This window comes from Idiotropiscis lumnitzeri, chromosome 4 (assembly GCF_059441095.1).
Source record: "Idiotropiscis lumnitzeri isolate Australia: NSW breed Sydney's pygmy pipehorse chromosome 4, RoL_Ilum_1.0, whole genome shotgun sequence".
NCBI lineage: Eukaryota > Metazoa > Chordata > Actinopteri > Syngnathiformes > Syngnathidae > Idiotropiscis > Idiotropiscis lumnitzeri.
The window spans coordinates 17,899,797-17,917,237 of NC_142394.1; the positions used below are offsets into that span (position 1 = coordinate 17,899,797).

At 40.2% G+C, this 17,441-nt stretch overlaps 1 protein-coding gene across 4 annotated transcripts in view; it reads left to right on the forward strand.

Moving 5' to 3' along the window:
* nlgn3a (neuroligin 3a) overlaps positions 1–17,441 on the forward strand; it is a 215,537-nt gene that overhangs the window by 58,836 nt on the left and 139,260 nt on the right. For 3 of the 4 annotated variants that reach the window (XM_088293268.1, XM_088293271.1, XM_088293272.1), the window contains exon 1: positions 2,866–3,141. The exons of the other annotated variant lie outside the window; for it this stretch is intronic. The gene's annotated coding sequence lies outside the window, so the exon portion shown is untranslated. Of the gene's footprint in view, positions 1–2,865; positions 3,142–17,441 lie in introns of those variants that run through there. 4 annotated transcript variants of the gene reach the window in all.

Here is a 17,441-nt window from a genome sequence, read left to right on the forward strand (position 1 = left end):
CATCATGCAAATGTGATTTTTTTTTTCTTCAGCACCACACCCGACACCCCCCCACACACATACACACACATTGAAGGGGGGGAAAAGTTCTTTAGTGTTTATTGCATGTCTGTCCATTCTGGCAAAGGACTCCCGTCAGTTTTTAATGAGTGCCAAGGGATTGAGTGTGCTGGCTCTTCTACTGATTACAAAGGCCTGAGAAGCAAAGTCAAGAACTTGATTGAGAAGGTGTTGCTGACCCATTTCCAAGACACTAGGTTCTTATGTTCACACACTGTCACTGGTCCAATCAAATAAAGGGTCTCCAGCTGTTTTTCATGCCCTTCATTTTTTCATACATGGGGAACAATTACGGTTCTTCTGTTTGACCTCAGTTTAATTTGCAATTTTCAAATCCCTTTGTGTTCACTTTTCTATCAATATATATTGTGTCGCTCTAACCCTTCATTTCATGACTCTTTAGAACACGCATTGAAATAATTGGAAATATACTGTACCTTGGCCAAATGTCGACTAAATATTTTTTCAAGGCTTTAAAGGAATTGTATTACTGTATTTAACGCATTCATAAGGCTCACCGTAATATACAGGCGTAACTGAGACAGCGGTTTTTAATACGGTGTGCCTACTGGTCATGAAAATGCGGTAGTTATGCATTTCAGTTTGAATGTTCTATGAAAAAAAAAATCACATGGAAATGTTCCCTGTGGGCAAAAAAGCAAACTGTCACCATCTATTGACTTATGTTAATAATCATTATGCGACTTGCTAGGGTACAGATGTCCATTTTAAAATATCACAAAACAACAAACAAAAACACATTATAAATATTGTGCAAATCAAAAAAAAATGTGATTTTTGTTAGGTACTGTGTATCTTTTGAAGTATTTCTTTCAGAACATATAGGGCTAGGGCTTTTACGGCTTAAAGCGGGAGTTTGAAATGTTTGGCCTGGCCTGGGTAGTGTGTTGAAAATTTTAAAAGTGACCTGATTGCACGGATTGGCATCTGGAGCGCACACACTTGAGAGTGAAAATGTTTACCGTTTATGAGCAGTTGAAAGATGTAATACCAGTCTGAACCACAGGATGGCAGACATCACTCATCAGCACCTCCAACACCAAGGTCGTTGTTGTGAAGAAGAACGTGTCACGGCCGCCATAACATTGATCTCAAATGTACATAAACAACCGTGATTTCTTTTTTTCCACAGTGTTGACATTGTGTCTACAGTGCTTGAGGATTTAGTAAATTTGTGTTCAACAAAAGCATCCATGTTTCACACCTGTGGCTTAAGTGCACAAGCGGCCGTTGTGGACTCTCCCTACAGAGGCATCAACTTTTCTGCCCCCCTCATCAATTATGTTGCCCATCCTTGCCTTAGTGTGTCACCACAATGTGGACTACAAACATCCTGAAGTCATTCAAACCCATTTAGTCTGAATTCACATGCTTAAAAGCACATGCTCTCATGATTGCTGCAAGTGATCATCGTTCCATCTTCCTTCCATGTGAAAACTTGATTCAGGAAGAGGGTAACGAAAACAAACTTACAAACTTGTTTGCACGTTATAAGCAGCATTATCTCACAGTTGAGCAGAGATGAAGGCAAGATGAAAACAAGTTTTGATCAAATCTACCAACGTTTTCAACATTTTTCACATCAAATATGCATAGGCGACAACAGCAAGAGCCAGACACTCTTGTCAGTTCTAGTAGCGCTGCTGGCAGTGTCAGGATGACACTGGAGGAGGATGCAGTTGAAGATGAAGTGGGGAATGACACAAGTGGTGCTTTTCATCATGAAGATGGGCGTATTAAAGCAGTCAAAATGGTAAACTACATCAAATGTTGATTAATGGTCTTATCAATTACCGCAAAAGTGTTGATGATTCACTTAATTCATAAGCTTCAAGAAGTGAATGAATAAATGAAGTGTAAACATTTTCATTTTGAAGAGAAATAATTACACCTGCAATCTTGAGGGTCTATCAATGTATCTATCTTTCTCTCTCGCTCTCTCTCTCTCTTTCTCTCTTTCTCTATCAATTTATCTATCTAAGTATTGTGCCCCATAATAATTAATATTCATGAGTTTTACATTATATGAAAGACACCAACATAAGTATTATTACAATTACTCCACACTGGAATTTCTGAGGAAATTGCGTGTGAATGCTGAAATCCTTAAAGACAAAATATAAAACATGGCATGATTTTGAAAAGATTATGGTATTGAATAATATGGAACAAAATTAGAATATCAAAAGATATGGGATGATGAAGAATGGTATTGAATGATACGGTTGAAAATGTGCATTATTGTTGGTGAAAATGTGAAATTATATTGAAAGTCATTGAATGATTTGGAATAATTTTGAATGGTATTGGTGACAATGTGCAATATGGTGATAAAAAATAAGAAATTTTTGGAATACGGAAATCTCTCGAATGTTGAAAATTGTTTTGAACGTGCCATTGAGAATGAATGAGGAATCTCTGTGTGAAAAATTTTTGATTTGTGAGAAACAGATATTTTTAGGATGACAAAAATAGTACCCTGTTCTTTGGGAACATGTTGAACTCGAATAATGTGAATAAGATGAATTATGTGGAAGTACGTGCGTGTAAAAAATGAGTGTGTGGATAGATAAAGAACAGGTGTAATAACAATCCAACAATAATAAATAATTGGAATCAGAAAGTCAGCGCACATTATTAAATGGCATCAAACCGCAGCGCTCTTTCCCATGTAGGATGCGTGTGCCCTTGGTTACCTAGTAACTCTCCTCTCCGGCTCCAATTGGTGCTCTGGAGAAATCGGGGTCGCGCTGCGCGTTCTCGCCAGGCTCGCGTTGAGCCTGGAGTTGAGGCGAAAGAGCATCCACTCCAGAGGCAGGCGGACTGAGAAGGGGGGAGCTTTCCCGCTGGAAACAACTCACGCACTGGAGGCACCTTTTTTGGAAATGACAACGGAATGAGACTTGCTGCACCGGAGGCATATTTCTCTAAGAAATAATCATTTTTTTTTTAAAAAAGAGAGGCCATTTTGGGGGATTTGGAGTATACCCACGTAATTTGTTTCTTTATTGTAAAAGACTGTCGCACGGTTATGGGGGGATTTACATCTGGATTGTGCAGGTGAGACATTTTCTGACACTCAATAACGAGCAGCGTATGTACAGTGTCTTGTTATTGTGGGGAAAAAAAGAGCCGAAGTGATGTTTTTGCAACGGTCGGTGCATTCTACTTCCCAAAACCATTCTTGGGTTGGAACGCGCTGCCCCAACGTAGGATGCATGCAGTCCTTTTTTTTTTTTTTTTACTCGACTGACTGACGCACATACGATGTGTTTCAGCATCTGCCAAGTCGTGCTGCGCGTTGACAGGATATATGCATGTTTTGTGCTAATTGCGAACACTTGTTACTTTCACAAAGACTATACGTGTGCATGATGGAGGAGTGACGCACGAGCTCCCACTCTTGAAAAAAAAAAAAAAAAAAAAAACAGCAGCCACATGAAAGAAGCGCATAAGTTCCAATACTCTGTATCGGGCTAAAATCACACCATTCTTTTATGGGTCGTGAATATCAATTACCATAAAGCATTTTTATGAAGCATATAGTGAAAATTGTAATCAGCTTTATTATTTCACGTTCAAGCTTCTTGTTAGTTTGTTGGTTCATAAATAGTTGCTCATTTCAAATGCCCATTTAAATGCAAGTGGGATCTGATTATTTAGAGATTATCCGCCCCATGAGCTAAGATTAATATTGTATTATTATTATTATTATTATTATGATTATTATTATTATTATTTATCAATGTGGGAGAATCGATGTGTTTTCCATGCACATCACTGTAATCCTCTGATAGATGGATGGCCCAGTTTGTGGCATGCAGTAAATGATTCACTTTTTGTAATTCTTACGTTACAAAAAAAAGAAGAAGGAGAAGACGTGTTGCTGAGAATAGACTAGAAGAAGTAGCTGATGCAAGTTTAAAGGCAGTGTGATGCTGCAGGCTGCATATGTCTGTCTACTTACTTTCTTACTCCCGGAGAAGCAAGCCTGGACACAACAAGCTCAGTATGCAGAAGCAATGGCACACACTCAAATAATGTCGCTGTGAGTAATGGGTAGCAAACCGGAAACGAGCGAGTGAAAATGTCAAATGCTCTTTGTCATTGTGATTTAGTTGAATGAGCAAAAGCATCTATTAGACCCTACTCTACATCTTCATTATTATGGATTGGCTTTTGACCATTGTTATTTGTTAGATATTAACTTCAAAATAATTGATTGTTATTTTTATCTTAATTTGGAGTAAAAATGAATAAATAAATAAAATGTTATTTAACGCAATACTGTATTCTGTAGCTGTTTTAACTGTATAAAATGCTTAACATTAAAACATCTATAAACAAGTATTTAAATAAAAAAATGTTCACCGAAAGCACTGGGCATTAAGTATACATTATACATGAAGTGCAACTCTTATCAGGATTGATTTTATGATAGCAAACAAATTGTGTTCATATTTAGGAATGGGCGAGTATCCATTCCAGGTATCAGTACCTGGCCATATTTTAAGATATCAATATGCAATGGAAGCTGCTGATACCAGCCACTGATGCTAAAGGCACAAAAAAAAAAAAATCAAGTGTGTCCTCGTTGGCAGTAGTTGTCGTTATACTGCGACGACCTAAAGCACGTCTAAGTTGTGGCGCAGGTCATAAAGTGGTATTTGTCATAGTGTTGAATGAAATGTTATTTTTCAAAAGTACCAAATGCATTGATGCTCAGTATCAGTATCCGTCATCAGAGAGTGAATGTTTGTACTGTTCTAAAAAAAAAAAAGTGTTTGAACACCATCTTCATATTGTCTGGATGTTTTGAATATCAGTATTATTCATGTGCTTGTAACGTCCCCCTGGTCGTATTGTCTCAGTGGAAGTCTGCAATCGAGCTATTTTTCTCAGTCCCCGTTTTGCACCTCACTTTTACATCCTTTGACTTTGACTCTTGCATTGTCAAAAATCACATACGCTTCATTAACTGCAAACAAGACCATCTCTGTTGAAACTGTCGTCCAATAAATGCCAGCAACAGAGTCCCCCGATTGTGTTCATTTTCCAGACAGATTGTCCTCCATTGGACTGGAAGGGCCATCAAGACGTGGCCGACGTGTGATCCCTGACAGACACGCGTGCTCGACCGCTCCCGAGCACTCAAATTCGTTTGATAGTTCAGTTCAAAGAGCGCTTCTTGTTTCCATGAGGCTCCTCAAGGAAAAACCCAATGAGCCTCAGTGTGCTGCAAAGGTCAGCTAGGCCTCATTCTTACCTGAGCAGTTTGTCTCGGGCTGATGTGACATGGATGAGCCACTATTTTCAGTTTCAACGTCTTATTGCTCCCCAATCCACTTGCCTGGAAGGGACGATTGTGTGCACGATGTGTGTATGCTGTAGTGCAGATCGGAAAGTGAGACAGCGGGGGGGGGGGGGGGGGCAGGGTTGCAAGGTTATTTTTGTTTTCCAATATTCTTCATTCTGTTTGACATGTTGTCTTGAAGATGCAGAGGAGGAAATGAATAATTTCCCAAATGCATACTTTTGACCGGAAATATGTCCGACTGATATTTGCCTTACATCTATACAGGAATCATTCTTTTGTCACCGCGTTTTCCTATATATTGCATAAAATGTAACACGATGAAATATAAGTCGAATGGAAACTTCCAAAAGTATTGGAACTGCAAGGCCCGTTCTATCCTATTTTGCTTTCAAATGAAATCGTTTGCCGTTTGATGTTAAAATAAGAATGTGAGACAAGCTTTTAATTTCAGATGTTAATATCTGTGTCTGATACAAAACTTTGATTTATTATTTTTAACAAAAAACAGTTATTTAAATGAGCAAAAGCACGGGAATAGAACAGAATACAATGTATTGGTAGCGTGTGATACCAACATAACAATTTCTGTACTAGCCTAATGGAAATCCAAAAATAATTTTATTTTCTTAAAAAAAAATCTATTTACTGTCTCTGTAATTTATTTAAATATAATGCCTCCTTAATAAAGACAACGCACGGTTATAGTTGGTATAATCATGTAAAAATAATTAGAATTAGAAATCCCTTTATTGCCATTGTACTCAAGTGTGCAACGAGATTAGAGAGCTCCCCTCTCCAGTGCAATACAACAATAATACAGACAAATATATAAATTAGATAAATAAGAGAATGCAATGGATCCTTAGTTAATGGGCAATAATTGTTATCATTTTTTAAAGTGTTTTATTTCTTCCTTGTAGTGGGTTTTACTTATTTCTACCATGGAAATAAAATTACCTGGATCCTGATCATTTTTTTTAAGTAGACTTTGCATTACTTGAAAAATGTGCAGCAGTAAGTTCCACACACCATTTTTTCAGAGTAATTACTCATTACAATTCTTTTTAACCACATATAAGCAAAAAAAAACTTTGGGGGGCTGGAATTGATTAATGGCATTTCAATTGAATCACATGTACACAGTCTGTAGTCATGTTAAAGTAAAAAATACCCGTTTCTGAAACATTCCTATTGACTCGTTTACTTACATGAACGGACAGAGTTACTCCCATATTTGAATATCCGATTTAAATGGAAGGTCAATGTCGTGACGCAATTTGACGTCATTTCCGCTTGTTACCTTCTGCAATAGGAATAAAGCAGTCGCTTTCCTCCCCGCTCCGCAAGTGTGTTGCTGTGCAGCGCCTTTGAGGTTTGTCATGGTTGTTTCCCTCTGTTTGTGTATTTCTGGCGAGTTGCGCGCCAAATGCATGGATTTTTTTCGCATATATTTGAGTCTATAAACACTTTGCGTCATTTCAGCGTAGGCACTGAAAATAACGCAGCGGAGCTTTCAAAGCATTAAAGTTTCAAGCTTATCGCTACGGGGACTCGCATCGGCGTCTTGAACTACAAAGACCAAGATGCCTTGCGAATAGAGCTTGCGAAAAACACAGACCAATTTTCCTTTCAAGGGAGGCAGCTCCTTCGTGTTTACATAACCAGATATTCCATTTAGAAAAATGGTACTTCCCGGATTTATTTGAGTTTTTAAATAATGTGTGATAGCATCACTGACGATTAGTGAGTCTGTTCGAAAGAAGGCAAGCAAGTATAAGCTGTGACACTTTTGTATCTTTACTCAGCTGCATTTTTTTGGATGATGAGCAGCGTCTGCTCTTTTTTTTCCGAAGGTTGTTGCTGATGTCACTTAATTGTTTTAGGTGTTCTTACAACGTTTCAGTAATTAAGAGCTGTTGTTTCTATTACCTACTCTCGCAGCATCTCTTGCTACAAGTGGTTTCTTTCTTCTTAAGAAAATTTCAAATGATTATATTGGCAATGTTTGGACAATGGCTATGATTGATTTCCCGCCTTCCAGCTTCCTATTTTTCTTGTTTTTCCACTCTGCACAGCTTTGTGGTTATCATGTTGGTGTCACCTCCATTTCGTATGAAAATACTATCAATGCAGTTCTGTAATTCATCAGAGTCACTCAGCCTAATTTGACGTCACTAATGGATGTAGCAGTCACGTACCTTCGAGGCACAGCCACAGACAACTCCAGATAAATGTCATCATATTTTCTAGTTTAGCTGATTTGGATTTTTCATTTTATCATTCAATAATTGATTATTGAATCGATTAACTATTAATCGATTCTGAATCTGAATGGCTTACATCTGTTTTGTGATACTTCTAAAAATTGCTTAATCATTCCTCCCCGAATAGATTTTGCTGGGGTCCCTAAAGGTAATGTTGTGTCATTTGATAATAAAATGGGAAGAAGCAAACATGTTGTACTAGCAAAATGTTTTTTGGAAGAAAAAAGAGGCCTCAAATCTGCTCCACAAAACATTTTTAACTGAGATTTTACATTGTTCATGGCCCAAAAACATCTCCCCTGACTAACAGGTTTTCCCTGCCAACGACCAGTGCCTGCTTAGTAAATATTGTTTTGGACATCGCCTGCTCTACATCTAACTACAAAACAGATGTCACGCAGTATGTCGGCACTTGCGGTTTGCCAGAAGTTATCATATATTTATTTATAAAATCAGACAATTTACACTCAACCCAAAAAATGTGTCACGGGTATGTCCTGCTGAGTTAAGATTAGGGTTGTAATAAGATATGCACTGGCACTGAGGAGCTATTTTTGTTTTTGTTTTTTTCTTTTTGAGATTTAAAAAATGCATCACCATACTCTTCATGTGATGCAGTGAGATGTGGTGCTGAAAGACAAACATGACAGCAGCAGAAGGAAAGCCTTTACGCAATCCTAAACTGGCACGCTGCATAGTTTTTATTCATAAGTGACCCCTTTATTTCTAGATTTATATAATGGCATACAGAAATACATTTGATGTTCAAGAAGTCTTGGTACGCATTGTTTGACCAATTCAATCACTCTTTTAGTAGAAAATCATCCTGTTAGACCATCTGTGCCTCCATAGAAGTCTGATATACTGTACCTTTAGGAATTTGTGAGCTATTTACTTGCTTTGTGAACTCACAAATGGGTACTTGGAGACCACCTTCAACCCGTAAGTCTGTGTGTGACAACTTCCCAACAAACACATACACACCAGCAGTTAGGGGGGTACTTTTAAAAATGTATTTAAGATCATAATAGTAATAATCTGTTCAATGAGTTTGTGGTTGCTTGTCCCATGATGTTGCCAGATTTATTAATGAAATACAATGACATGCACGACACACGTTATCCGAGCCTACCATGGAACCTCAATCAAAATCGAAATACACCACCTGCGCCACAACTTAGACCTGCTTTTAGCTGATCTAAAATGTAGTCTTAACGTCAGATGCATCTGAGGCGTGCAATAGAATACGCCGGAATGCCAATTGAAGTGTAGCGGTCTACCAAATTGGCAAACGCTCTAAACTAGACATGCCCCGGCACAAGAATGAAGATCCGCCCTTTTCCAAATTAGAGCCCTGAGTCCACCAGAGTGCCAAGCGAGTCCCTCACATGGTAAACGAGGCTTGCCCAGGCACAAAAATTGAAGATGCAGACGTGTACTTGTCTATAAAAACAAGGCCCCTCGTGTCTGGAAGAGGTGACATCCTGTCCGTTTGTTTTTAAGACCCTCTTCTTAATCCCTGTTATTCTAGTTGTGATTCGTTCCGCTAAATCCAGCCTGAAAATGCCCACAAGTGACAGCAAATCCACTATTAAAATGACGCACATGAACGCAACCGTGGAGGTCAAAGTTAATGAGGCGCTGCGTTTCTTTCCTCTGTCAATTCACCAACGTCTTATCCTAGCAAGCAATCGTTAAGCCCCCTTTCTGTCTTATTCATTTTCTTAACGCGGCGTGAGTATTGTGTGGATCTGGCAGGGCACAGAGGCCGGAGCCCGTCTAATTCATGGGATAAATTGGTGGAGATAAGGCCAGAGTCGGTACCTCCATCCTTCCATAGATCCCCTGGGGCTGGCTCTTAAGAAGCTTAGTAAAAGCCTGTCCTATGAAGACATGACATGGAGCTGGCTAAATGGACCATGTTGGAGTGTCTTCCATCAACCTTATATTCATATATGGCTCACCATTGCTGAGTGTTAGCCCATTCAGGTTATTTATTCTTTGCTGCTATTTCAGAGTTTGAGGAACTCTTGGATGTTAGCAAAGGATGGAGGCTATATTAGCGAGGTTTTAATAGAGCATCACGAAGCTGACAAAACAACCCGCTGATAAGAGCACGCTGTGTTAAGACCATGAGTCTGTGCAACCGAATCAATAATGAATGCTGGTTTACTCGTAGTAAGCGAACACGGAAGAGCTCCCTTAGAGTCACTGGGTCACACACACTTGGGAAACAATTAGCAGCTTCCTCTCTCGCCGCATTGCTGCAGTTCTATGCGTCCATTTCTTTCGCCCCCCCCCTCCTCCTAATTTTTCTCTGGGGTCCAGTAGCATGTCGGTGCTGCTGTTGAGAAATTACAGAAACTAGCAGGAGTGTCATATCAAGCCAGAGCTACAAAAGGCGACGTCAGGCCCTGGCCATGCATGTGTGGCCGTGTGAAGTGGTGAAGCGTGGTGACAGATAGGACACCAGTCTTGCGGGTGTGTGTTAACCTCATAATGCTGACAGATTACAGATTTAAATATTTTAAATCTCATAGAGCACATGGTGCTGGTGATGATGAGTGGGGAAATGGCTACAGTAATGCTTGAGATTAATAGAGATCTTTCCACACTCTCCTACAATTCCTCTTCATCTCCAATGGTGGACCGGGATTTAAAAAAAAAACAAAAAAACTGAAAACAAAACTAATACAATTTTTTCTCGAATGACATACACATTGCGTAGTCCCTTCTGGTAATTACATCATCGTTTCTAATCCTACCAGCATTATGGAACACGTTTATTTTTGCTCCCAGGTTCCCTCTGCAATTGTGACGTTTATGTAATTTTGTAAACAAATTTTAAGAACACCTCAGCTTGAGATAAGTGCAACATAAAACTTGAAAACTCCATGCTTACAGTATCACTCGTATCGAACATTAAAGGTGATCAAGTGTTCTTTTGGTAATAACAGGATAAATATTTAAGCCTTAATGCAGTGACAGTGTACAATTCCAATACCAGCAAATATTTACGAGGAAGTCTTCTGTAACTCGACTTGTGAATGCACTGGCATAACACACAACCTTGTTTTATCATGTAAATGTGTCAAGATCTGTTTTCATCTAATATACATTTTTAGTTTTGCATGTGTTGCTTTATCTGTCTGTCTCGTTAGGTTATTGGGTCCACCTGTGTGTGTCATCTGTCATCAGGTCGCTTGTGTAAGCCAATCAGATCCCTCCTACCCTTTGTGTCTTGTCCAGGTGTTCCTCGTTGTCTCGTCAATTTGTCTGTATTTAGTTCCGTGCTTTCGTCTTTCTCGGTTCATTGTCAGATCAGAATCAGAAATCCCTTTATTGTCATTGTACTCAAGTGTGCAACGAGATTAGAGTCCACTGTTCTCTGTGCTTAGTCCGTCTCACGTCAAGTTGTTTATGTTCGTAGAGTTTTTATTTGGTGCTTTGATGATATGTGTTTTTTTTGGGGGGGAGTGACTTTAGTTTTTAATTATCTCAGTACCTTGTTTGCCTTTTTGTTTCCTTTAAATGGAATGATCCCAAACCCTTGCTTCTGTTGTTTATCAAGGTATATTTGTGTTTCATGAGACAGCAACATGTACCTTTTGTCGATATGCAATCACTAGATATTAGTAGTCAAAGTCAGCTCTCCATGCCCCCCTTATCGGTATTTAAGCAGACTGCATTTGATCGTCTTGGCAAAAAATGTGGACTTGTTGTAAGCGGTAGTTAACAGTGCTGCATTTTACTACTTTGTTGTTTTTTTTATTCTTTGGCCACTGGGAGAACCTGCTGAACAAATAAAAATATATGTGTGCTATAAAAGCACGCAAGTGTGACAGCTCAATCATTGTTGCTTCACATAAAAGGACCTGCAGTTTACACAGCACAGAGTCATTCACGGGTTTGTTTAACCTTAAATGTTCATTTCTTTCTGTCAGTCTGATCTCTACCAGGTGTAATGTCAACGTAGAGCAATGCGTAAATTTTACCGGCCATATTACCTCATGTAATACTGAGGACAGGTCCGAGGGGTTTAACCTCGCTTCGGGATAGCTCGTATTCGTTCCCCCATGCGACACATTTTGTAAACTGGCACCATTCATTGTTAGAAAAACAAAACTTGGTCGTTCGCGATTTTGATTATTTTGTTTGTCGCCACGCGCCAGGATTCCTTAGGCGGTGGACTCTTCAGCACAAAACCAAATGCTCTCGTCCAACATGGCTATGTAACGTGCCCCTACAAAGAATTAATGTCACAGGAATACATTAATAAACTGAAATAATCTGGGGAATTCAAAAAGGCAAAACAAGTTTCTCCGGCTCTAATGGCACTTCCCTCGGCCCATGGATGTCAAGAGAAACAGGGGAGAATGAAAGGCGCGGCCTCAACTTAACGGGGGCTGTGTCACATACAGTAAATTACTGGAGTAGAGCAACGCACAACAAACTAAATTAATGGTCCACCTTTTGACACTGGAGGCTGCATTAATACAACATGTCAGGTAATTAGCATTTAATAGATTTTGTCTACTGCTAATTAGCCTTTACAATAATAACATTTATTTACAAGTGCATAACTGACACTGTTCAGCTAGACCAAAGATGTCCTTTCCTTTCACAAACAGAAATGATCCTTAAAAATCTGACGGAGGATAGGAAATGTACTTTTTACTTCAGCTACGTCAGACAACATGACGGTAAAATCCTGTACAAACAAAAACTAAAAGACTCCAATTCTCTTAAACATCACGTTAGACAAAATCATGTAGAATACTCCGTACATGCACGTTTGATAGCGAGAAGAAATTGCTCAATCTGAATGATAAGCTCTAGGATGCCGTTCTGTTATTTTGGTCGAAGGTAGCCTGAAGAGAAATGCTCGAGGAATCATTGGATTCACTCTTCTCCTAACGGCGCCATATTTTACAGTGTGGGGGTTTCTTAAATGTCCCCTAATGACACTGTAAACCTCAACCTTAATAGTAAACCTGCTTTGGGATCAGTCTATTCCGGTGCTTACAACGTAGACCGCCTCCTCCTCACAGTATTCTATTTATATCGCTGCAGTCTTGACGATAGCTTCCTGATAGCTTGTGAGGACAGTTGCATTCCACTATCAAGCCTAGAGCCAATCTGTCTACATACCATCCCTTCCTTCGCAATCTTAACTTTCCTATACCCTGCGACATGCTATGTGGACAAATGTTGCAGAAAAAAAATCACTTAAATTGTTTGTGTTCTAAAAACATAATGTGCTCAATGTACTGTTTAATTATAGATTGGTAAATTCATTTTCTTTAGCTCGTGTTTTTACATATTCTGCCACAGAGCAAATTAAGAGTTAAAATCCACACGGAATACAGTTTATTTGACCTAATATGTTCTGTTCGCTGCGGCTCATTACATTGATACAGATCCCAATTCACCTGGAAATCTGGGTCATTACAGAAATAGCCTAGTGGCTTACTCTCCCAAGATGGCAGCTCTGATGAATTGGTGGCTGTAGGTCACGATGACAGTGGTTTGAGTAAAAGTACAGCCCCGACAGTTTGATGAGCCTCGTGGCGGATTGGGAAAGTTGACTTTTTGAAGAGTTTGGGTTAGGTGGGCGAAGTCGTTAGACTAAAGGGAGCCTCGAGGCACTTCACTGATCCTTTAAGTCGCCCAGATTTGAGCGCTTTTGCAAAAACTGGCCACAAGACGTGCTGCAAAATCTGTAATCGTGTCAGATATGCAAAATGGAATCATTGTGTAGGAGCGTACGTCGAAAACACGTGACGTGGATTCACCTTGAGCCTTGTCAAACTTGGCAAGTGTCTTTCGGACTATTGTTGTGTCTCTTGAGGGATTACAACGTGAAGGTGAATTTGGCAAGATCGACTCAAGGGTTTTAGCTCTTCCAGGGGCTTTTGGGCCCTCTGTGAGTTTGAGCTGCTCCCATAAGTACAGGTGTGTGAATGACATAATGTCGGTGGGCAGCTCAGTCCTGAATCTGAAGAGTAAAATGATACGCTTGGGATAGAAATGGTTCTGCGAGAGTGGCAGGAACGGAGAGCGGATCAGAGAGGATCGAGAACAGGGACAAAAAGAGATGAGTTTGAAACAAAACAAGAGGAAAGTGATTAGGTTGGGGGAAAAAAAAAAGCTCTGCTTCCTGACAAGTTAGCGCTGCACTGGGAAAAAGACAACCCAAACAAAATATTGCACGTTTGTTTTATTCATTCTAAGGACAGCTTTGGCTTCCTGCATATTGAATACAAAGAAAAAGCAGCAGATACTACAGAACACTACGCTTGAGTTTTCTTCTTGTGGGGATTTTGATTGAGCTCGATCTCGCCGCCATGTTGGAACACACTAAATGATTCAACATTTTCTGACAGCCCAGAATTTGCAGGCATTCTAATCTTTTATTCTCTTTAATCACTGCAGTCTAAACCTGCTGCACACACATTTCAAACTCTATACAACCCCCAACTCCAAAGCAAACACTGACAATTATTGTTGGAGCTTCGTAGTTGCCTGGCACCCGGCAATATGTTAACTAATGGGATGTTTGCGGTTGCTTCTCGAAGAATATTAACATGACGTTAAGATCGCATTCTTGAACCTTGTTTTTGTTTCGTATGACTTCCTCAAACGTTTCAACGAAAGGACATTCAGTTCTTTTGTAGAGACAAAAGCAACCAAACTAGACCACACTCTTAAAAACACCGCAAGCCAAGTCATTAACCAGCAAACCTATTCGCACTCTGCAGTCTCCTCTGGGTTGATTCTAATGATACCCATGTGATTTACCCAACAGTTCCATGATCAGTGTGTAAAAGCAATCCAGAAGTGACCTAATAAGCAGTATCTTTGCCTTTGTTCCCATCAGCGTGTTTTGAAAGGCGACGTTCGGAGGCTCGACGAAGAGAACCTTATCACAAAAGGAGCTGGAAATGTGACACATTTCCTCTGGGATAATTGTATTTTGTGCCTCTGTGGCCCACTTTTTCCGTCACGTTGATGCTTTACCGCACACCCATGAATAAGAGCCGCATCATATGTAAAGGTTTGGAGTGAAATTCAAACTTCCTGAACAGAGAACGTCGGTGCGAAACGTGCTCGATCTTGCGCACCGTGTGAACTAACTAGTCAAATGGGGTTGAGTAAGGATCCTCAGTTTCCCTTTTAATCCAAGACACGCACCCATACCCACGCCAAACTAAATCCCGCTCGAGATAAAAAAGAAAACAAAACAGCAGAGCATGCTCAGTGGTGAATGTCTGAATGCAGGATATTCGTGTAATCTCGGGGCAACAGGGCTGACTCTGACCCAATCCAGAGCCGCTGTTGTAGACAGACAACCGAGGACTGTTCTGAATCCCGAGTAGAACAGGAAAGTAAAGACAAACACTGTTGCAATGAAACAATGGCCAACCCATTTATCTGAGCATCCCACACAACCCTTGGCCCAGATTTATAGCTGTGGGCATCCAGAGCTACCAAATCTTCTGGCAGCCTCTGACAGAGTTATTGATAAGAAAAGCAAGAACCCCACCAAGGAATTCCAAGCTCATCCTAAAAGACGAGCGGCAGCGAGAGGCAACAGCTCCTACTTGTACACCACAGGCTTATGAAATATAACATAAATGCGCCATGATCACGCTGTAAATTGGGAGACATTGTTCCTCATTGATTTTGCTCTTTCTCCAAAGTAATCCAGCACGTATTTCATGGTAAGTGGCGATACCGCTTTATAGATTGTTGGACAAAGCCCGGTCTTTGGATGAGCACACGTTGCCTCCGGAGACGCAACCCAGACGTTATTCTATCAGGAGTAAAATGCCTGTTTGAAAACAAATGACAACACACCCTCACTAATCATTAGACCTGAAGAACTTCATCCAGCACAGCGGTGGCGGCTCTGCTCGGCTAGAAATCTCTACAAACTGCATCCATCAAATATGGATTTCTTTTGTGGAGGATGAATGCATACTAAGTGCCTGAGGTTGTAATTTGCTATAACAGCCACACAGTATGTTGATTACAACCGTAACAATTACCTTTATAAAAGAGCGTTGACTATAATTGTAAATGTAGTGCTTCTTTTCCCTCAAGATAAAATCCATGCCGTCTTCAACCTGCTTGGAATAAAAGGATGCATCGTATACCTGTGGAGGGATAATATTCTTTAAGTACGTGCCCCACCCCCCTCCCTCCATCAACTCCTGAAACAAGAACAAGTTCATGAGGCAACCTGACAGGAGACTTGCACACACCACTATTTAGTACTATATAGCTCGTCTCGCTGTTCACCTCAGGAATAAATATTTATAATAAGTAACATGATTCTGGCTCTGAGGGCTTTGCGTTTAGTGTCCATGAAAATTAAGGGGAAGCCTTGTAGCCACATTAAATTTTACCACCGACATGTAGGCACTTTATTGTTGTGTTTGCTGTTTTGCACAAGCTCCGGGGCTCTTCAGTGAGAAAACAACAATGGCCTCGTTGTTCCATCTTTTCTGCATTCATGCCTGGTAAAAGGCACTCTCTTCCCTCCTCGAGCGCCAGCTACTTGCTCTTGTATCTGTATATGCACAGCTTGGGTTCCGAAATATAGTTTTCAAAGTGCCAACATTTAGGGCATAGTTTGGATGTCAACATATGAATGAATAAATAATTTGCCCTAAAGTTGGAATGTGGATATGATCCGATGTGACTTTTCGTTGGGTCCAGTTAACTCCCAGATGTTGGTGCATTGCCTTATTTATTTATTTTTTCTTTACACAGAAAACCGTTTGGTAAAAAAAAAAAAAAAAAAAGCACTTTGAATGACTCTAAAAAGAAGCATTTTAGTCACAACTAATTATTTGCAGTAAATCTACAGAATACATTTTTTGTAGTACTAGCATCCGTGGCATTTGACCTTTTGTCTCCTCGATTCATTTATTTTGTGTACTTCTTAACATCTTTATTACTGTATTCACCACTTGATATTTTTCATCTATGCACCAGATCAGTTGTTTTCCTTGTACCAAAAAAGAAAAGACCCACCGAATGAAGTGGTGATAACTGTGTATTGATGTGACGAATGTAAATACAGTCAACGCATCTGTGCAGCAAAATGTATTGCCCTGTGTGGAGTATATTCCTGTCTGAAGATTAGAGGATGAGATACAATCCTAGATATGCATGTGCAGTTTTTGAGGAAGTGCACACAACCTGAGGCGAGATTTGCCTGAAGTGTTTTGGGCATGGCCTACTTCTCAGCATTCAGTCATTAGCGTTGTCTTATAGCGGGTTTAAAGTAGAGAGATGGGATTTTAATTCATCCTTAAATCTCAGTATGCGGGGTGTTTGTGCTGCATCAAATTCCTCGGTGCAAGGAGGTCAGCCACCATTCAGAGCAGCCGTTAAAAATCGCCTCTATACATTAGGCTGCAAGAGCTCTTGGATTTCAGAAAGTGGTGAGTGTTTGCATGTGTGACGCCGAACCATATGACCTTGAGAGCCCTCCAGCCTGCGGAAGGTTGTGCGCTTGCTAGCACAGTGGCCTACTCTTGTCGGATGGATTTTGTAGAGGGTGCGCTTGAATAATGTCCTCCTGGAGACACTCTTAAGTGCAGCGTCTAGGACGTTGGCGTCAGCAGTAATATCAGGGGCAACCTCTCCTCTTTGTGCAATGGCATGGGGAATATTACGGCTTTGGAAGCGATGAATTACGCTGCCATTGTCAGGGAACATGGAAATATTTAGTAGCGCCGTGTGTGAATGGTGTCAGTCAGAATAAA